This window comes from Aquarana catesbeiana, linkage group LG07 (genome assembly GCF_042186555.1).
Source record: "Aquarana catesbeiana isolate 2022-GZ linkage group LG07, ASM4218655v1, whole genome shotgun sequence".
Lineage (NCBI taxonomy): Eukaryota > Metazoa > Chordata > Amphibia > Anura > Ranidae > Aquarana > Aquarana catesbeiana.
In genome coordinates this window covers 231,982,311-232,006,012 of record NC_133330.1, presented here as the reverse complement: position 1 = coordinate 232,006,012, position 23,702 = coordinate 231,982,311, and positions in this window count along the sequence as shown.

Here is a 23,702-nt window from a genome sequence, read left to right as displayed (position 1 = left end):
AACTCCGAACTACTGTTGGCAGTACTGTCTGACTGCTGAGCAATTTGATGTAATCAATCCGAAATCTTTGTAGGAAAAGTGGCTTGGCCAAAAGTCTGTGTTACTCTGGTTGGTTTTGCTGGGTTATTTCTAGCACAAAGTCTTGATAAGTGTTTCTGGAGTGAATAAACCATCCAGCCTTCTTAATATTTATCTCTATTATCTTAGGGCCTACATGACCTGGGCCATGGGCTAGTTGCATGATCATCTTCTCCGTTTGAGATGGGACACATATTCCATTATCCTTGCACAAGAGTCCATCTTGGTCTTTCTTTGCTTCGTCCCTTTCCATGATTTCATTCCAATCAGGTGCAGATTCTTGCAATTTCCTAATCAGTTCCTTCACTTTCTGTATTTGTCCTCTTCTTTTCCTCCAACCTCTTACGAGCTTCTTCTTCTTCCTTTGCAAAATCAGTAATTAGCGTCATGATTGCTTCCATTGGTGTTTCAGCGGTCTTTCTGGCAGTATGATCAGCTAGCTGGTTTCCTTTTTTCTTCCATGGTTTGTCCTTCGTTATGTGCCTTGACATTCAGGATGGCTACTTCCTTTGGGAGGGCGACTGCTTCAAAAAGTCCTTGAACATATTTCCAGTTTTGAATTGGTTCTTCTGCAGCAGTTGTGAATCCTCTGTTCTTATGGGTCCATATTTATGGACTACTCCAAGAGTATACTTGCTATCAGTGTAGATGTTGGCTGTTTGATACTTTGCGGCCTCACAGATTCTGATGAGTGCTAGCACTTTGGCAACCTGTGCTGAAAGTGATGAAGGGAGTAGTTGGGTCTCAATCACTTCGTCCAATGTTGTTACCACATATGCCGTTCTTGGGACTCCATCTTTGTACAGGCGTGATCAGGAGATCAGGATTCTCAAGAGAAATGTCCTTTACTGGGGAGATTTGCTGCATTTTTTCTTCCATGAGTTCCAAGCTGATGTCGTCACCCTCCTCTTCAAGGTCTTCTTCTCTGTCTAGGAAAAAGCTGGCAGGATTGATTGTAGTACATCTTTTCACGTCTATTTCTCCCAATTCAAGCAGGATTGCATCATACTTGCTCAGCCTTGCTGATGACGAATGTTTTGTCCTTGCTTTTTTCAAGATTTCATTTGCTGCATGTGTTGTATAGACCAGTGGTCATCAACCCTGTCCTCAGGGCCCACTAACAGGCCAGGTTTGCAAGATAACTGAAATACATCACAGGTGATATAATTTGCTACTCAGTGATTGCAGTATTCTAGTCTGCATCTCTCCATGGTAATACAAAAAACCTGGCCTGTTAGTGGGCCTTGAGGGGTTGATGACTATTGGTATAGACTATTAGAGGCTGATTCATGCTTACAATGGCAACCTTCTCAACTAATAATGCAGTTTCTACAACTGCTTTTACACAGGTTGGTGTTCCTTGGAGGATTGGATCCAGCTGTACGCTTTCATAGACCACTATATGTGTTCCTGATGGTGACCTCTGTGTTATTTTTTTATTGCCTGTGGCTTCCTTCGCAGAGCAATACAGTTGGAAGGGTTTGTTTTTGGTCAGGCAATTTGAGGGCAGGCGCAACCTGGATATCAGCTTTCAACTGATTGAAGACATCCTCCAGTCCCTTTCTTCATTCAAAGGATGTGGTCAGGCCAGTATACAAGGGCTTCAACTCGGTGTTAGCATCTGGTATCCATTGTCGCACATATAAAACCATCACAATGAATTCTCAGAGCTGCTTGCAGTTGTTTTTAGCTGAAGCATCTTTATTATTGTCCGTTTCCTTTCAATGTCAATGTGTTTGGTTCCGGGGCCTAGACAGTGATCAAGGAATTTCACATGAAGTTTGCACCATTGTATCTTTTCCTTTGACACTCTTCAATTCTGTTCACTGAGATATTTCAACAGAGAAAGAGAATCTTGTTCACAATATTCATTGGTATGTGTGCCTTTTGGCAAGATGCCCAATTTTATTATAATTTAAACATTTCCTGTTTTCTCTTTGAAAAACACAGTATCTTGAGCTGTAAAACATTAAATCTGTTGTCTTCTCTTTTCTCACCTCTCTCTGGGCTTCAATGCTACTGCGCATTTCTCTTAGCAAAGCCCATTCAAATCACCTCCATTTTGGTTTTGTTGCTATTAACCGTTTCCTTATTGATTATTTAAGTCCCATCACAACAGCATTCTTACAACCTATGGCAGTAATGTTAGTACGATCAGTCACATCCACTCCTACTGCCTCTGCCATGGACTGGACACGTTTAAAGTACTCAAAAACATCCTCAACCTTTTCTTGTCTCACAATCATCAAGCCACCTGCTGGATGTGAGATGAGGGCCACTCATTAATAATTCTACAACATTTTGTCCACTTTCTTTCTAGTGCATAAGTTGTCTATCTAATGTCTTTTAACTCACACAGTTCCTTTAATATTCTGGCATGCTAAGATTCTAAATCCTAAATCAAACAATGTGGAACCTTCTCCCTTTCCACACTCAGTAGGCTAGAATGGAGAGCTAAACATCTAAATAATTATAATAATCTTAGCTACCTTTTTAGGAACTTAAAAGGGTGTCAGCCGCAATCAGCTATTTTCTTAGATATTCAGAACTATGTTTTCACACAGGAATTTGAATGGGGGGGGGGGCATCTCACTCCTTTCTTACACAGAAACACACAACGTTACACAGGAATGGGGGGGGGGGGGATATCTCTTCACCTCTCTCTTAGTCTCTTAGGCAGAGACACACAAACGTGAGGGGAGGAGGTGAGGAGTCTGCAAAAACGTGCAGGCTTCTCACCTCCCAAATGATTTCTCATGCCGCGTACACACGGTCGGACTTTTCGTCTACAAAAGTCCGACAGCCTGTCCGACAGACTTCCGGCGGACTTTCGGCGGACTTGCGGCAGACTTTCTAACGAACGGACTTGCCTACACACGACCACACAAAAGTTCGACAGCCTAGTACGCGGTGACGTACACCAAGTCCGGCGAGACTATAAAACGGAAGTTCAATAGCCCGTACAACACCTTTGGGCTCCTTCTGCTAATCTCGTGTTTATCTCGTGTTAGTAGAAGTTTGGTGAGAGACGATTCGCGCTTGTGAGACTCGTATTTTTCAGTTCGTTTTAACTGTTGTTCAGTCTGTGCTTGTGAGGTTTGTATCTGCTTTTCAGTGCGTTTGGTCAGTTGGCATTGAGAAATCTTTGTTTTATTGTCCGCTCGTTCCTGATTTTCAGGTCGCTCTTCACAGGCCTTGCTGTTCTTCAGTGCGTTCTGTTTAGTGCGTTCTGACCAGCCGACCGTTTTGAAACCATGTTACCTGTACGTACTCGTCGTCGAGCTCGTGCATTGTATGTGTTTGGTGCTGTAGTTTATTCTTCAGACCAAGACCAGTCCATGAACAGGGCGAGGAGGAGTTCATGGACCAAGAATTGGTTGCTCCAGCGTGACCAGTTCTGTCACATGCCATTGCTCTGTGAGATCCGTGAGAATAATCCTGAGGATTTCCGGAACTTTCTCCGGATGACGGACCCCGTTTTTGACCGTTTGTTGGCTTTGCTGACCCCCTATATCAGCAGGCAGGATACCTGCATGAGGCAAGCCATCACTCCGGAGCAGAGGCTAGTTGCCACGTTGCGGTACTTGGCGACAGGGAGAAGCCTGCAGGACCTCAAGTTCTCGACAGGCATCTCCCCCCAGGCTCTGGGGATCATTATCCCAGAGACCTGTTCTGCCATCATCCAGGTCCTGCAGAAGGACTATATTAAGGTAAGATATTTTTCTTTTATTAGCATCACATGTTCTTTTATGTAATCTTTGATAATGTAATGTATTTCTTGCCTCAAACACTACTTACCATCATTGCAATATAGTGTGAATGTCCCCTTTTTATCCTCACACATGCTGGATTTTTTTCCTGTTCTTTTTTGTCATGCATGTATATTTTCCTTCAATAACCTCCCCAGCATGCAATGATGGGCACATATCCACCTAGTCTACTCATTTTGAATGTATTTTGTTTGAGTGTATTTAGTGTGCTTATAATTAGCAATTAGCTTGATTTCCCAACCCCCTCCCCCCCACCTAAACTCACTCCAAATAGTGTGCTTATAATTAGCAATTAGCTTGATTTCCCAACCCCCCCCCCCCCCACCCTCGTAAAAATTTGCTAGAATGTTCTGTGGTGTTGATTTGTATAAAGCAAATATATGTTGCACTTTGCAAAATGCATGTGCACTCTCCAAGTGCATTTGTTCCAGTGCTTTAGTAAATGAGCAGAAGCTCTGCTGATTTCCATCATCAAATCATATGCAAGCCACAAAGTGTTTTCATTAATTGCCCTTGCATGTGATTGTGTACTCCTTGCAACATGACTGCCTTTTTACCTTACCTCATTTACTGTAAGCTGGGTAGCAACTGCACTTGCAGAGTGCGACAACTGCAGTCTTGTAGCCTTTTTAGTCCCTAAATCCCTGCGTGTCCTAAAAGTAATCTTTTTTAGGGATTTCACAACCCCCTAAAATGTAATCAATGTTCCATCAGAGGGGGTGAGCAATCTGATAAGTGTGCCTTTCCATATTAGTTCTTCCCGAAGATTTAAATTATTTAATGTTATACTGATGCTGGGGAATAATGTTTTTAATTGTATAATTTTCTTGCAATGTTATCTTCAAAATGAATGATTTTGGTTTTCTTGTTTGATTCCCCAGTTTCCTTCAACGCCACAGGAATGGCAGACTGTGGCATCCCATTTTGCCTCCCGTTGGGACTTTCCCAATTGTGGAGGGGCTATAGATGGGAAACATGTCCACACCGTGCCACCACCCCATTCGGGGGTCATACTATTTTAATTATAAGGGGTTCCACAGTATTGTTTTAATGGCGGTGGTGTCGGCACACTATGAATTTTTATATGTGGACGTGGGGAAGAATGGCCGGATGTCGGATGGAGGAGTATTTGCCCAGACGGAGTTCTGCCAGCGTCTCCAGAGTGGTGGCCTGGGATTGCCACCTGATGCGGATAACGTGGAAGGACTCCCCTTTGTCTTCATTGCCGATGAAGCCTTCGCTCTGAGCAAGCACCTCATGAGGCCATTCCCGCAAAGAACCCTCACCCCGGAGAGGAGGGTTTTTAATTTACGGCTGGCCAGAGCTAGAAGAGTGGTTGAGAATGCGTTTGGGATTCTGGCCAGCCGGTTCCGCCTGTTTCAAACCTCCATTAATTTGGCGGAATACAAACTTAATTTTATCATTTTATCGTGCTGCATCCTGCACAACTTTTTACAACAACATTCTCCAAATTATATGGTAACAGTTGGGCCTGAGGCCGGACTTATCGATGACAACCTTACGGGCCTGGATACTGTCCGTACTGGCTTGGCCCCCCAAAGTGCCCGTCAAGTTAGACAGCAATATGTTAATTATTTTATGGGTAGGGGGGCCATTGCAATGGGCCAGGATATCTAAATATTTTAAAATAAAAAAATCTTGATGAAATCGTGAATTATATTTATTGCTTGCCTTTCTTTTGGGCTTTCTCCTAGGTTATGGTCGAGCAGTTGTAGTGCCAACTGTATTTTCCTTTTAAATGTCTAAATAAGCTCCATTGCCACTGTAAACAACTTTTTTTAAATTATAACCAAACTGATACTGAGCATTGAAATAACAAACCACACATTTCTTTAATTCCTAAGCAGATGTTTTTATTAATCGTTGTTATGCATTCAGTTATGCATTTAGTATAAAATGTTCCTAGACAAAAATATAATGATATCTTAATAATTTCGAAAAATATAATTATAGTTAAATATTTTTACATAATCAAAAATACAATTTTTTGGGCATTTTGATTTTAGCAAACATGCGTTTTTCTAATTTTTTTTTTTTTGTTTTTTAAAATCCTTTTTTTTTTTTTTGTGGTTTTTTAAAAACCATTTTTTTTTTTTTTTTGGTTTTTGAAAATCACTTTTTTTTTTTTTTTTTGGTTTTTTTAAAATCCATTTTTTTTTTTTTTGGTTTTTTAAAATCACTTTTTTTTTTTTTTTTTGGTTTTTGAAAATCACTTTTTTTTTTTTTTTTTTTTTGGTTTTTGAAAATCCATTTTTTTTTTTTTTTTTGGTTTTTTAAAATCACTTTTTTTTTTTTGGTTTTTGAAAATCACTTTTTTTTTTTTTTTGGGTTTTTGAAAATCACTTTTTTTTTTTTTTTTTTGGATTTTGAAAATCACTTTTTTTTTTTTTTTTTTGGGTTTTTGAAAATCACTTTTTTTTTTTTTTTTGGATTTTTAAGGTATTTTCTCTAAACAGCCCTCCTTTTTTAAATGCTGTTAAACAGCCATATAATTTGACCAAAAATAATAAAAAGAAGGCCCAGAATGGGGTCAGCAAACCAGGAAATGAAGGACATGATCGATGTTTTGGGGTTTCAAAAAGGGCATTTAGATTCGACCCAAAACATCAATCATGTCCTTCATTTCCTGCTGCATACGATCCAGCCGATGACGCATTTCATCGATCTCCCCATTCCAGGCCATTATTTGACCAATTAGCCGTTGGGCACTGTCTGAGGTGAAATAGTCACTTCTTGTACCTAAAGTGGAATGAAACAAAAAAATGTGTTTAGAAATATGCACACATACATAGTTTACCTTACCATAAAGCTGGTGTCTCAGACACTGACCTGGTGGGGTGCCCATGTCGCATAATTCCTGAACATCCTCGGGGGTGGCGCTGTTGCTTGACTCAAGCACAACCAGATCACCTAAAATAGAGTAGAAAAATTACATAAAAGAAAAGGCAGCCATGCATAGATTACCGTAAGCTGGTGTGTCAGACACTCACCTGGTGGGGTGCCCATGTCGCCCACCTCTCCTTCCTCCACATCCTCAGTGGGGCTTGGGCTGATTTCCCAAGTATGTTCTTTTGCTGGGGGGGGACTGGGTTCCTCTTGTTGGCTGAGTGATTTTTCCCCTATGTGAAGCCAAAAATTAATATACTTAGCACACAGATATTTTAGTACATACTAATCTTCAAACATTTGTAGTGAAGTGGTGTACAAATTGTCTGTTTGTGTAGAGTTCCTAGTAGACTTCAAGATTTTAATTTCTAAAGACATATCAAGATGGATAGATATCTCGATATCTAGATATCAATATCAAAATATATCAAAAAATCTTTGGATCTCTCTCTCTCTATATATCTATAACTAAATATAAATCTTCAATCTCAAACAAAATCTAAATCTAAAAATAGATATTAATTTAATTAAAAAAAAAGAAAAAAAATCTATATCTATCTATATATCTACCTATATATCTATATACATACATATATACATACATACATATGTATATATACATATATATATACACACACACACACACATATATATATATATATATATATATATATGTGTGTGTATATATATATATATATATATATATATGTGTGTGTATATATATATATATATATATATATATGTGTGTATATATATATATATATATATATATATATATATATGTATATGTGTATATATATATATATATATATATATATATATATATATATATATATATATATATATATATGTATATGTGTGTATATATATATATATATATGTATATGTGTGTATATATATATATATATATATATATCTATGTGTATATATATAGAGAGAGAGATATATGTATCTATTATATATAGATATGTAGCGATGTTTATTAAAAGATCGTTTCAAACGATGCAAACAATCGTAGAGGAATGAAAAGCACATGGAGCGGTATACGAGGTAATCAACACAAGATGAAAACACAGGTACTTACTTTTTTTCAGCACTTTCCGGATCCGTCTGAACTGATCCGGCTCCCTGAGTTTCAGGTCAGACCATCTTTTTCTAAGTTGATCCCTGGAGCGCTGTACCCCAAAAGAAGCCTGTAAAGTGTCCACCACCTTCGCCATTATTTTGGCCTTGCGCAAATTTGGCCGGGCGTACGGCCCATACTTCCCATCATAGTCCTTTTTTTTGAAGAATGGCCACCATCTCCACCATCTCTTCAAAACTCATATTGGAGGCCTTAAATCTAGGCCTCACAGATCTGGTTGACGTTCCAGCCTCCGGGCTTTTTTCGCTACCTGAGGTAGTTAACATGTCGTGTGTCTCCGCCATTATTCACCCCACTACGCGCCGTAACTAAAAATGGGCGGATAACATGAGTTAAAATCGAACGTTAGGGGCGGGCGACGCAGGCGGAGTTTCACACATGCGTAGTGTATAAAGAGGGGCCTTGCGCACGTGTCGTACGTACGTTCTGTGCGTAGAATTAAGGGGCGGAGAACATGAGTTAAAATCGAACGTCAGGGGCGGGCGACGCAGGCGGAGTTTCACACATGCGTAGTGTATAAAGAGGGGCCTTGCGCACGTGTCGTACGTACGTTCTGTGCGTAGAATTAAGGGGCGGAGAACATGAGTTAAAATCGAACGTCAGGCCCGGGCGACGCAGGCGGAGTTTCACACATGCGTAGTGTATAAAGAGGGGCCTTGCGCACGTGTCGTACGTACGTTCTGTGCGTAGAATTAAGGGGCGGAGAACATGAGTTAAAATCGAACGTCAGGGGCGGGCGACGCAGGCGGAGTTTCACACATGCGTAGTGTATAAAGAGGGGCCTTGCGCACGTGTCGTACGTACGTTCTGTGCGTAGGTGATAGTGGACCGGGACGCTACTAAACGAAGGTAATTTAAAATTTATACTTTTGGTCAAGACTTTGTAGCAAGCGGCCTATATGGCTTGACAGATTGATGAGGCCTACATAGGGATAAGATGATGAGGGTTTAGCAGAAACCCAATAAAAGTGTTTTTTGTCTTGTGACTTTATCTTTTATACAGACATTATGAATCCCCTATTTAAGGATCCAGAGTTCCTTACTGCTTTTATTTCTAAATATAGAGAGATGAGGAATTTGTGGGAGGTGAAACACCCACAGTATTATGCAAAGCATGTGAGGAAGTCAACGCTGGAGAGACTTCTGGCCTTTGTCCAGGCGACCATCCCGGAAGCAACAATGGAGACATTGCTCAAGAAAATTGGGGTCTTGAGGAACATGTATAAGAGGGAACATAAGAAGATCCAGGAATCAATGAGATCAGGAGCATCAGCAGATGATGTTTATGTACCCAGGCTGTGGTACTACAATCAACTCCGTTTTCTTGATGACCAGACTGAAGCCAGGGCATCACTTTCAACCCTTCCCTCCACCCTTCCCTCCACCCTTCCCTCCACCCCAGCAGAGGCTGATGAGGAGCAAGCTGGGTCTTCCATCCTGGATGAACCAGATATGACCATCTGGAGTCAGGTAAATTATTTTAACAAATATTTACTGTACTAATATTAATGATGTTAACTGGATGTTATAATTGTCTAAAATAATTTTGCCCTCAAAATTGTGTATACATATAAATTGACAGTAGTGGCTAAATATGTTTGGCACCTGCTTGAAATAATTAGGGTGTCTGATTAGACTCTTTTATTAAAGAGATGTATTCACATTGAATTTGCTAGTCATGAGAAGCAAACTGTGTGTCATTGATGAACCCAAAAAAATATACTAAAACTATTGTCCTTTTTTTATACACAGGATGAGTCCATCCAGGAGGAATGTGGGGAAAGTGGCAGGCAGGAGGAGACCGGGCCCATGGACAGCCTGGAGGAGGCCGGATTCACCATCATCCTGGAGGAGGCTGGGCCCAGTGTCAGGCAGGAGGTGGCTGCTCCCAGTGAGGTGGCTGCTCCCAGTGAGGTGGCTGGGCAAAGTGAGGTGGCTGGGCCAAGTGAGGTGGCTGGGCCCAGTAGGAGCCTGACCGAATCCCAAGTGCCTCCCCTCCACCTTCCCAAAAAAAGGGCCAGGAAGGGGACGGTCACACAGGAGGCATCCCTGCGCCTCATGCAAGAGGCCACCCGTTTTTTAAAGAGCCCCCCCGAAGCAGAAGAGTCCTATGGCTGCTACTTAGCCAGCAGGCTTCTTCAAATGGATTGGGAGCAGCGCCTCATTTGTGAGCGACTATTTGGGGAAACAATCCAGAAGGGGCTGCAGGGCACGCTAACACGAAACACCCAACTACATGAGGCAGCCCCCCCTCCTCCTCCTCCTCCTCCTCCTCCTCCTGCCACAACTGAAACACCAGAGCCACAGCCTCGAAAGAAGGCTACAGGGAAGGCTGCAGGGAAGGCTGCAGGGCAGCGTGGAGGAAAGGCTGCAGGGAAGAGAAGAAAGTGATGACTTGGGTTCAGTCTGGTCTGACAGAAGACGCAGGCTGTTGTAGTACCACAGTCTGGGGACATCTATATCAACTGCTGGTGCTGTTGATCTCTGGGATTCTTGGACCAGATTGTGCTCCCTCTTATATGGACTCCTCAAGATCCCCATTATCTTGTACACATACTTTTTCCAGCGTTGACTTCCTCTTTATTTTATTTAGACCATAAATAAATGGATCTTTTTTGAGTTTAGGTTTTTTATTTTAAATCATAGATTTTAGACACAATGTTTTAAATTAACAAGGGACAACAATCTCATTGATTTTGCAAAAACACAACAAAAATAGATTAAAATAATGTTAATAATGTTCGAGAGGTAAGTATTTAAAAAAAAAAAGAAACATAACCAAAAACGGTTCTTTGGGTTAACTTTATATAAAAAAAATAACAAATCACTATAAAAACAAAAATTATAAAGGGTTCTTTGTGGTAACTTTACAAACATTAAAAAAAATTTAAAAAATATATATAAAAATGGGTTCCCTGTGGTAACTTTACAAAAAAATTTAGAGATAAACAGAAAAAAAGTTCCACAACAATCATAAAATAAATATCTGGATAAAAATTACAAGAAAAGATGACTCCACCAAAAAAAAAAAAGTTTAAAAAGTATTATTAGTATGGAAACATTGTTTTGAAAAAGCATACCATGTCATTCATGAGATCAAAGAGAAAAAGAATCCAGAAATCTGTTTGGGAGAACTCTGTTTGAATATGAACAGCAAAACATCTTCATTCTTTATAGCATTCGTAAAGAAGACATTAAATGCGCTGCATTCAACGATCACAGATTTTGCAGCGTGAGGAATGTGCTACCTACAATACGAACACTAGTTTTACTAGACCGAGTGCTTCCGTTTAGTTTTTGCTTATGAGCATGCGTCGTTTTTTTGTCCGTCGGACTAGCATACAGATGAGCGGACTTCGGGGTCCGTCGTAGTTACGACGTAAAGATTTGAAGCATGTTTCAAATCTAAAGTCCGTCGGATTTGAGGCTAAAAAAGTCCGTTGAAAGTCCGGAGAAGCCCGCACACGATCGGATTACCAGCCAGCTTTAGTCCGTCAGCGTCCGTTGGACTTTTGTAGACGAAAAGTCCGACCGTGTGTACACGGCATCACACTTATTTTACAACTCAGCCATACTTAGCATCATCTTTCTGCTTCTCAAACATTTCTTAAACATTTAGATAACACTTGCATTGCCTGGTCTAATTCTCTTTTGCTAGACCCATCAGTGATATGTGTTAGAAAAACTTTGACAGGCTTATAACTAGTTAAAGTTTCATCACGTTGCATACTTTCAAAAATCCAACATTGTACACATTTATTCCCCTCATCCAACTCTGTCAATCTGCCATGGAAGCTAACATACACAGAGACTCAAATTAATAGAACATAACTCTTTCTGCTGATAGTCCAGCCTATAATGGTCTTGGTGTCATTTCTTAACCACTGTACATATCTATCTGTCATTTCTGTCAAAAGACTACAGTAATTTGTGTCATCTTTACCTCTCCTGGCTTGAAAGATCCATGAGAGTACCGTACTCTCAATCTAGAGTCCTCACTCTCGAGTCTCTAAGTCCAATTTTGGGTCGTCACCCAAATTGTTTTTCTCCCGGGCTACACACAGTAGCCGTCAAATGGCACTTTATTACACTTGGCCACAAAGGCCTACTCTTGCCGCATATGCATTACTCTTTGCCACACACAATATAGTCTTCTGGTTAGACCTTCTCAAAAGTCTCATAGATCTATTGACACCCCAAGCATAGAAACATAACATCAACATTGATAATTAATATTGGCTTTATTATTTCTGCAATAGGTGAAGTAAAGGAGTTATTTGGGTCAAACTGTGTAACATCAACATTACTCTAGTTTACACTCAAATTTACCTTAATCTCACCATCTCATCAACAGCATAAGACTCCTTCAGCCAGTGGACCCCAGACACTGACTAATTACTCGCCACGGAGAGCAGAATAAGTAAGTATAACAGTTTCTTACTGTTTTGTGTCTCTTTGAAGGGGAGTCCAATGGACGTCGCAGGGGCCATTCTGTTAAATCTGATTATGGAGATAGTAGATCCAAATCTTGTAAAATATTAGGTGTTTTTATTCACTACAGTGGAGAAATATAACACAGAGACCCAGCTCAGGTGAGCCGAGCAAAGGAAGGAAGTATCTCTGTCTTTCAAACATCAAGTTAAAGCGGGAGTCCACCTAAAAAAAAATATTAAAAGCCAGCAGCTACAAATACTGCAGCTGCTGACTTTTAATAAATGGTCACTTACCTGTCCCGATGGCAGTCGAAGCCGATCAATCGCTCGGGTCTCGGCAGCTGCCGCCATCCTCGGTGAGGGAATCAGGAAGTGAAGCGTTGCGGCTTCACTTCCCGGTTCCCTACTACGCATGCGTGAGTAGCGCTGCGCGTCCTAACTGGTTCCTGCTATCTCCTGGGACCTGTGTGTTTCCCAGGAGATAGCAGGGGGTGCGGGAAGCGGCGTGACTCCCGCGGGAGTCTATTCCTGGAAGTGGGTGCAAATACCTGTATTAGACAGGTATCTGCACCCCCTTCCCCCCTGAAAGGTGCCAATTGTGGCACCGGAGGGGTGAATCGGATGAGCGGAAGTTCCACTTTTGGGTGGAACTCCACTTTAAACAATTTATACTTATGAATATGCATAAGGTCTAGGCGTGTTTTAGGCTGTAATCTAGGTGTGACCATATAGTTATTCTAATCAGCATTCATATCTTCTTAATAGCAAGCAAACAGTTAAATGGGTGGTAACATTATGTGACTGATAGAAAGTGAAACTGGACGTAGACGCTGCCAAGACAGTTCCAGCTGAGACTGTTTAGATAAGACCAATTTTGAGACATCTTTTGGGTTCTTATCAGCAGTTCATGTCATCACATATCCATTAGTTTCATTTTCTCAAGAATAGAAACAAAAATGCCTAAGGAAAGTAAGAAACAAGCGTATTATAATCCTTTGCCACCGAGCGTACGCACATGTACGTACTTGGCTTTCGGGGGTTATACCGGGATGATGCCCGCAGATGCAGGCACCATCCCGGTACTGTTTTTTAGAGCCGTCGATCGGCTTTCCAGTGATAACAACCGATGCGGCTAAAAGCCGCTCAGCTGTTATACCGGTGGAGCGGGAGGGGACGCCCCCCCTTGCCGCTTCCCGCCGCTCTTACCGGGCCTCCCGTTCCACCGGGAGGCCCGATCAACAATCCGCCGCCTCTGGTGGCTAGTGGCAGTCTGGAATGAAGCTGTAAGCGGTATTTGTGCAGCGATCTGAATACTTTGAAGTGCAAAGGAGGGATTGGGGGTCTTTTAGACCCCCGATCCCTCCATAAAAGAGTACCTGCACCACGTATTACTGTCACAAGGAATGCTTACATTCCTTGTGACAACAATAAAAGTGATCAAATTAAAAAAAAAAAAACAATTAATTAATATTAAAATAAATAAAATAAATAAGAACATTTTTTTTTAAAGGGCCCCCGTCGCCGCGAGCTCGCGCAGCAAAGAAAATGCATACGGAAGTCGCGCCCGCATATGTAAACGGTGTTCAAATCACACATGTGAGATATCGCCACGATCGTCAGATTGAGAGCAATAATTCTAGTACTAGACCTCCTTTGTAACTCTAACCTGGTAACAGTAAAAAAAATTTAAAGTGTCGCCTATGGAGATTTTTAGGTACCGTAGTTTGTCGCCATTCCACGAGTGCGTGCAATTATAAAGCATGACATGTTTGGTATCTATTTACTCAGCGTAACATCATCTTTCACATTATACAAAAAATTGGGCTAACTGTTTTGTTTTTTTTTAAATTCATAAAAGTGTCCCTTTTCCCAAAAAGTTGCGTTTAAAACACTGCTGCACAAATACCATGTGACATAAAATATTGCAACAATCGCCATTTTATTCTCTAGATTCTCTGCTAAATATATATAATGTTTGGGGGCTCTAAGTAATTTTCTAGCAAAAAAACACGGATTTTAACTTGTAGACAGCAAATGTCAAAAATAGGCTTAGTCATGAAAGGGTTAAATTCTTAAAGTGATTCTCTCTCTCTCTCTCTCTCTCTCTCTCTCTCTCTCTCTCTCTCTCTCTCTCGACTTGGCACCTGCCCACACTGCCAAAAGTACCAATACCTGGTTTAATGATCATGGTATCACTGTGCTTGATTGGCCAGCAAACTTGCCTGACCTAAACCCCAAAGGGAATTCGTGGAGTATTATCAAGAGGCATATGAGAGACACCAGACCCAACAATGCAGACGAGCAGAAAGCCACTATCAAAGAAACCTGGGCTTTCATAACACCTCAGTAGTGCCACAGGCTGATCGCCTCCATGCCACGCCGCATTGCTGCAGCAATTTATGTAAAAGGAGCCCCGACCAAGTATTGTTTGCACACTACAGTGTACATGGACATACTTTTCAGTAAGACAACATTTCTGTATTAAAAATCCTTTTTTTTATTGGTCTTATGTAATATTCTAATTTTCTCAGATACTGAATTTTGGGTTTTCACTAGCTGTAAGTCATAATCATCAAAATTACAATAAAGAAATGCTTGAAATATATCACTCTGTGTGTAACACATCTATAAAACATATATGAGTTTCACCTTTTTGAATTGAATTACTGAAATAAATTAACTTTTTGATGATATTCTAATTTTATGCAACTGTACATGCTCTGGTGATATGCGTGTAAAAATATTGGATGCCACTGGAAATGTAACCGCTTGCCGACCAGCGGCCGTCATTTTTTGCAGGTCGGCACAATCCCGTGACCCAGCGTAGCTATACGGGATAGCAGGCGCGCACAAATGCGCCCACTGCAATGGTCGCGATGACCGCCGGCCACGAGCGATCGTAGGCACAAGAGGCAGAACAGGCACGAGTGTGTGTAGACACACAAATCCCTGTTCTGTGAGACGTGACAGATCGTGAGTTCCTATTAGCTAGGAACCACGATCCGTCTCTTCCTCTAGGTCAGTCCCCTCCCCTTACAGTTAGAAACACACATAGGGAACACAGTTAACCCCTTGATCGCCCCCTAGTGTTAACCCCTTCCCTGCCAGTGACATTTTTACAGTAATCAGTGCATTTTTATAGCACTGATCGCTGTATAAATGCCAATGGTACCAAAAATGTGTCAAAAGTGTCTGATGTATCCGCCATAATGTCGCAGTCCCGATAAAAATCGCAGATCGCCGCCATTACTAGTAAAAAAAAAATAAGAATAAAATGCTATAAATCTATCCCCTATTTTGTAGACACTATAACTTTTGCGCAAACCAATCAATATACGCTTATTGCAATTTTTTTTTTACCAAAAATATGTAGAAGAATACATATTGGCCTAAACTGAGAAAAAATTAGCTTTTTTTTAAAAAAAAAATGGGGATATTTATTATAGCAAAAAGTACAAAATATTGTGTTTTTTTTCAAAATTGTCGCTCTTTTTTTGTTTATAGCGCAAAAAATAAAAACCGCAGAGTCAATCAAATCCACCAAAAGAAAGCTCTATTTGTGGGAAAAAAGGACGTCAATTTTATTTGGGTGCAGCGTCGCACCACCGCGCAATTGTCAGGTAAAGTGACGCAGTGCCCAATCACAAAAAATGGTCGGTCATTCAGCAGCCAAATCTTCCAGGGCTGAAGTGGTTAATGCAATATCCTACTGCCATGTAGTGTCTACAGGCAGGCTTGAGTGAAGGATATGCATATTCTTGGTCTTTGATTGTAAAGGGGTTGAGCAGACTGCTTGAGTGACATTTTAAATAAAAACATATGGCTTTGGGGGTCATTTACTATAGCGCGAATATGCAATCCCGCTGTACATGATAATAGCGCCCAATTAAGCCAATTAAGACTTCAATTGGGCGGACATGCAAATGGAAAATCGCGCTATTGGTGGTTAACATGCCTGTCAAATCGGCATATGCGGGTGCGGGAATATTTGAAGTCAATGGGGCTCGAAACTGCAAAATCAAAAGTCCTCATTGAAGGCTTGTATGCAAGTTATTTGTCATAAAAAGTGCATGGGGACCTGGGTACTGCCCTGGGGGACATGTATGAATGCAAAAAAAGTTTTTAAAACAATCGCTTTTTTCAGGAGCAGTGATTTTAATGATGCTTAAAAGTGAAACAATAAAAATCAAAAATTCCTTTATATATCGTGCCTGGGGAGTCCCCTTAGTCTGCCTGTAAAGTGGTGCATCTGTGTGTTGTGTAGAACAGTGCCACAGCAATAATTACATAATTAAAATTTTATGTAAACTTGCTCGCGGCTGTAATGTATTGCCAGCTCCCGGCAATATAGATAAACGTGCTCCCCCCCCCACACCGCAATAAAAAAAATTGACGTAGGGTCACCCCTCAAAATCCCAAAATCAATACCAGACCCTTATCCGAGCATGCAGCCTGGAGGTTAGGAAAGGGAGGGGGTGAGTGTGTGCCCCCCACCTGAACCATACCTATCCGCATGCCCTCAACATGGGAGCAGGTGGGTGCCCCAAAGCACCTTGTCCAGACCTGAGGAAGAAGAAGCATGGAAGAAGAAGCCAGAGGAAGACCGAAGGAAGAAGGAGAAGACCAGAGGAAGAAGCAGGGAAGGAGAAGCCAGAGGAAGAAGAAGCCAGAGGAAGACCGAAGGAAGAAAGAGAAGACCAGAGGAAGAAGCAGGGAAGGAGAAGCCAGAGGAAGAAGCGGGGGAAGAAGGAGGAAGAAGCAGGGGAAGAAAAAGACATTTTTAATAAAGGTTTTGTCAAAAAATGGCTAGTGTCTTTTGTCACATTACAATAATTTTTTGGCGAATGGGTAGTGGGTATGGTAATGGGTACTCATTTACATATGGGGGTGGGATCCGGGGCCCCCTTGTTAAAGGGGGCTTCCAGATTCTGATAAGCCCCCCGCCCACAGACTCCGACAACCACTGGCCAGAGTTGTCGGGAAGAGGCTCTTGTCCCCATCAACAAAGCACCCTCCCCATATTGAGGGCATGTGGCCTGGTACGGTTCAGGAAGGGGGGCTCGCTCGTTTTCCTGACCTCCAGGCTGCATGCGCTGATAAGGGTCTCGTATGGATTTTGGGGGGGACCTTTTTTTTTATTTTGCCATAAGTTTCCCCTTAAAATCCATACCAGACCCAAAGGACCTGGTATGGACTGGCATTTTTTTTCTTGATTTTTGAATAGCCGGTTTTTGGTATTCCAAACCATAATATTATTAAATACTTACATACCATGCATTTGAAGTTGAGTTAAAATTATGGAATCAACCAAACTGATATGCATTGGCTAATTATGCTGCTGAGTACAATACAAGTTTTTACTAGGTGATATCATCCGTGGGATTCAAACCCATGGCTTGAACCTTTGAAGGTAGCAGGTCATACCACTACACTACAGAGCTGAACACGATCATAGGTAGAAAATACAATTACTAATGTTTTTATTTTTTTTCATTCTATACAATAATGTTTTGCATTTGAGGCATTAAAAGAGAAGTATGGAACCCAGCAATCGAACATCGCAGATGGCTTGATTCTCTTAGCTCCCTGAGCAAAGAGCTGATGACTGTTAATCAGCAGCTTCTCTGCACTGCTTCTCCAAGCTTGCTGGAGCGCTGAACTCTGGAGGGGCAGGGAGCGGCCATCTCAGCCTCTGAGCAGGTTGCTGAGAGGCTGAGATAGGTGTCAGTCCAGGCACCTGGAGGATCCAGACTTTCATTGTCTGGACTGATTCCTGAAAACAGGTCACAGGAGTGCAAAATCGGTAGCATTGGCTATTAGGCATTCTCCTATAGTCACCATATGCTGCTGATTAAGATGTAAGCTTTGCGCTTTTTATTTTCACATTATATAGCTGGTTGCTAAGCAAGGGGCTGGGAAACTGGCCGCCTTGTCTTTAACAACCGATGAGTCATCAATCAGTGGGTTCTCTGCTGACAGCTGAATGTACAAAAAAGAAAAAATTGCCGTCCAAAAAGAAATTGTGAAAAAAAACGGCGTGGGGCCCCCCAGGGCCATACCAGGCCCTTCGGGTCTAGTATGGATTCGGAGAGGACCCCCCCACCAATTTTTTTTTTTCTTAAATGGTGTGGGATCCCCCCAAAATCCATACCATACCCTTATCCGAGCATGCAGCCACGAGGTCAGGAAAGGGAGGGGACAAGCGAGTGCCCCCCTCCTGAATCATACCAGGCCGCATGCTCTCAACATGGGGGGGTGCTTTGGGGCAGGGGGGCTCTGCCCCCCCTGCCCCAAAGCACCTTGTCCCTGTTGATGGGGACAAGGGCCACTTCCCGACAACCCTGGCTGGTGGTTGTCGGGGTCTGCGGGTGGGGGGCTTATCAGAATCTGGGGCCGCCAGATCCTACCCCCCACCTATGTGAATGGGTAGCGGGTACTCTCCTATGCATAAATACACATATGCTGCATTTCTTTGGACATATAGGTGGTGGAATTACATTAGTCAGGAGTTATTCTTCTTGATTTATTCTGTGATATTTGGAGGTACTTGGTGTGTGAGTGTAGAATAGTGATGTTTCCCTCTGATTTTTGTGAATGACATTTTTATTTCTGATGTTGGTACACATATCACATTTTTTGGACTCAAATTAGGATCATTTGGAAATAATAAAAAACACACAAAATTGTGACTCATTTTACATTTGAATCAGCAATGGTATTATGATGCAATTGTAATGGTGCAAGTGAAAGTGACAGAGAAAAATATATTTGACCAAAACATCAAAACATTCCACATTCTAGCATTCAAAATAGATGAAGAAGAAGCAACATTGTTGCAAGGACAATTTCTTTGAGAGAAAGATACATTCATCTCAACATGAAAAGTATATATTTGTGGAAGTTGGCTGAAACTTGCATTGGGCTACATAGCTCTAATTTCCATCCCAAAAACGCTTTTCATTTTGGTATTTACTATAACTCCCTGTAAAAAAAGGCATGGGAGTTAAAATGAGAGTAGCTTGCATGTCTGTGCATGCTCAGTTGTGCTGGCACCTAGTTGTAAAGAGACAGGGATTTTATCTCTTCTCAGACTCTTAAAGATATTTCAGTGTAGAAATCACTTTTTCACCCACTTTAAAACAATATACCACATCTTTCAGTACCATTTAGGTGATCATAGTTACAAAGTTGGTAAGGTTGAAAAAAGACACAAGTCCATCAAGTCCAACCTGTGTGTGCGCTTTTATATTAATATTACATTGTATATCCCTGTGTGTTGTCATTTAGGTGCCTATCTAATAGTTTTTTTTTAGTTTATATATGCTCCCTGCTGAAACCACTGCTTGTGGAAGAGAATTCCACATTCTTACCACTCTTACCGTAAAGAACCCTCTACGCAGTTTCCGGGTTAAACCGATTTTCCTCAAACTTTAGTGAATGGCCACAAGTCTTTTTAAATGCCCTTTCGCGGAAATATTTTATCCCTATTGTGGGGTCCACAATATGATATTTGTACATTGAAATCATATCCCCTCTCAAGCGTCTCTTCTCCAGAGAGAATAAGTTCAATTCTTGTAATCTTTCCTCATAACTAAGATCCTCCAGTCCCTTTATTAACTTTGTCACCCTTCTCTGTACTCGCTCCATTTCCAGCACATCCTTCCTGAGGACTGGAGCCCAGAACTGGATGGCATATTCCAGGTGCAGCTGGACCAGAGTCTTGTAGAGTGGGAGCATTATCGTTTTTATCTCTGGAGTTAATTCCCTTTTTAATGCATGCCAATATTATATTGGCTTTACTTGCAGCAGCTTGGCATTGCATGCCATTGCTGAGCCTGTCATCTACTAGGACCCCCAGGTCCTTTTCCATCCAAGATTCCCCCAGAGTTTCTCCCCCAGTGAGTAGATTGCATTCATGTTTTTGCCACCTAAATGCATTATTTTACATTTTTCTACATTAAACCTCATTTTCCATGTAGTTGCCCACCCCATTAATTTGTTCAGATCTTCTTGCAAGGTTTCCACATCTTGTGAAGAAGCTATTGCCCTGCTTAGCTTAGTATTGTCTGCAAATACTGAAGTTGAGCTGTTTATCCCATCCTCCAGATCATTTATGAATAAATTAAATAGGATTGGTCCCAGGATAGAACCCTGAGGCACCCCAATTTCCACATTGGACCATTCCGAGTACTCCCCATTTATCACTACCCTCTGAACTCGCCCTTGTAGCCAGTTTTAAATCCAGGTACTCGCCCTTTGGTCCATGTCGACAGACCTTAGTCCTTAGTCTACCGGCCTTCCTTCATCTAGATAGCAGCTCACCTCCTCATAGAAGGTTTATAGATTTGTTTGTCAAGAAAGATTTTTCATGAAACCATGCTGATTACTGCTAATAATACAGTTTTTATTACTAAAATCTTAAAGTCCATTATCATCCCTTCCAAGAACTTGCATACTATTGATGTTAGGTTAACTGGTCTGTAGTTCCCAGGGATATATCTTGGTCCTTTTTTAAAGATTGGTGCTACATTGACTTTTCTCCAATCAGCTGGTTCCATAACAGTCAGTAGACTGTTCGTAAAAATTAGCAATGACAGTCTGGCAATTACTTGACTGAGCTCCTTAAGGACCCTCGGATGCAAACCATCTGGTCCCAGTGACTTATTTGTGTTAAGTTTTTCAAGTCTGTTTCTGATTTTATCTTCTGTTAACCATGGGGGTGCTTCCTGTGATGTGTCATGAGGATAAACATTGTAGTTTTGGTTGCTGAAGCCCCCCATTTCCTTTGTGAAGACTGAGGAGAAGAATACATTCAAAACCTTCGCCATCTCACCATCCTTTGTAACCAGAATCCCTTCATCATTCTTTATGGGGCCAATATAATCTGCCCTCCCTCTTTTACTATTTATGTACTTAACCACTTAAATACAGGGCATTTTCACCCCCTTCCTGCCCAGGCCAATTTTCAGTTTTCGACGTTGTAACATTTTGAATGACAATTGTGCGGTCATGCAACACTGTACCCAAATAAATTTTTATCATTTTTTTTCCACAAATAGAGCTTTCTTTTGGTGGTATTTGATCACCTCTGCTGTGTTTATGTTTTGCGCTATAAACAAACAAAAGGGACAATTTTGAAAAAAACACAATATTTTTTACTTTTTGCTATAAAAAATATCCCAATTTAAAAAAACAAAAACAATTTTTTTCTTCAGTTTAGGCCGATATGTATTCTACATACTTTTGGTAAAAAATATTGCAATAAGCATATATTGATTGGTTTGCGCATAAGTTAGAGCGCCTACAAAATAGGAGATAGATTAATGGCATTTTTATTATTACATTTTTTTTTACTAGTAATGGCGGTGATCTGCGATTTTTATCATGACTGCGACATTGCGGCAGACAGATTGGACACTTTTGACGCTATTTTGGGACCTGTGACACTTATACAGTGATCAGTGCTATAAATATGCACTAATTACTGTATAAATGTCACTGGCAGGGAAGGAGTTAACACTAGGGGGCAATCAAGGGGTTAACTGTGTTACCTAGGGAGTGATTATAACTGTGGGGGGAAGGGACTGACTAGGGGAGGAGACCGATCGGTGTTCCAATATACTAGGAACACATGATTTGTCTCCTCTCCCCTGACAGGACGTGAATCTGTGTGTTTACACACACAGATCCACCGCGGGCACTCGCACGCCCCTATACCACCGGGAAACCTAGGGCGTCATATGACGCCCGCCCGGAGGGACAGAGGGTTCCTGCGGCTGTCATATGACAATAGGCGGGTAGGGAAGTGGTTAAAGAATTTCTTGGGAGTTTTCTTACTCTCCTCTACTATGTGCCTTTCGTGTTCTATCTTAGCTGCCCTAATTACACCCTTACATTTCTTATTGCATTCTTTGTACAGTTGGAATGCTGATGATGATCCCTCAGCCTTGTATTTTTTGAAGGCCTTTTCCTGTGCTTTTATATGAATTTTTACGTTAGCATTAAGCCACCCAGGGCTTTTATTAGCTCTTTTAAATGTATTACCCTTTACTATGCACTGGCTAATACCCTTATTTATTATGCTCCTAAAGCACACCCATTTTTCCTCTGTGTTCTTTGTTCCTAGGATTTTATCCCATTTAGTATTTTATAGCAAGGAGCGTAGTTTCTGGAAGTTGGCTCTTTTGAAATTCAGTGTCTTTGTATTCCCCTTATGTTTCCTATTTGTGTGATTTTTGCTGAAACAAATCATATCATGCTCTAAACATTATTTCCATGTGCAATTCTCCAGGTCCTAACAAGAGTCAGGATTTGGGTGCTATCTGGGACCTATAGTAAATTTAATTTTGGGAGTATTTTTTCCCCAGCGCTATTGTGAATTCTGCTTGGGCGCTAATTACCACAATCATGGTAATTTGAGCGCTAATTAGCGCTATATAGCGTGCAGCGCTATAGTAAATGATCCCCTTTGTCTTTTTAACAGGGCCATGTCAGATGCACTCCACATACACCTAGAAAGAAAGAAATACTTTCCTTAAAAGTTTTTTTTTTTTCAAAGTTTATAAAAATGCTTCTAAAACATTAAAGCGGTTTCCTCAATCCTCAGTTAAACACCTGTCTGTCTCTTAAAGTGGTTGTAAATCCTATGTTCCATAAATCTGATAGACTACTATCTGTACATAGTGTAGCACCCTCTAGTGTGCTAGAGTAGGTAATGTTAGGATTTTTGTTCCTGTAGGTAAAATGTTTTGGCTTGGCTGGCAGTCAAGCCTGTGTTTTAATCTGGGTTGGGTGAGTGATCCAGGGAGGCTGATATGACTCAGCAGGCAGCATCTCTGGTACCTCCTTCTACTTCTGGAACTTGTAGGAAGAATCGGAGGGAGGGAGGTTAGGAGGATCTGCCTGGCGTATTCATGAGAGCCCTGACCAATCCCCCAACAGATGGGTTGGCAGAAGTAGGCCCCCTCAAATACTTAGGGTCATCCCAGCTGGGCAGGAGAGTTTGGGTGAAAAATGAAGATGGAGTGCTAGGAAGCTGTCGGTGGGCCCTTGAGGGTAACCCCCTAGTCTGGGTGGGGTGACCTCTAGCTTGGGAGCTTGCGTGCAGGAGGGATCCTCTGATATCCCAAGGAGGAATCCTGTCCAGTGGCACGGGAGCAGGTGTGAGGACAGAAGGACCCAGTAAAGAGAGATCTCCATGGAGAAGACAGCCTGGTGGGCTGATGAGTGATACAGTCGGAGAGGACTGAGAGGCACTCTGAGAGGACTGGGTGAGAGCAGTCTGAGATGGATGCAGAGTCAGTCTGGGAGGACTGTGAAAGATTAGCCAGGAGGGCTGGAGAAAGGGATTAGCCAGGTGGGCTGGCAGTG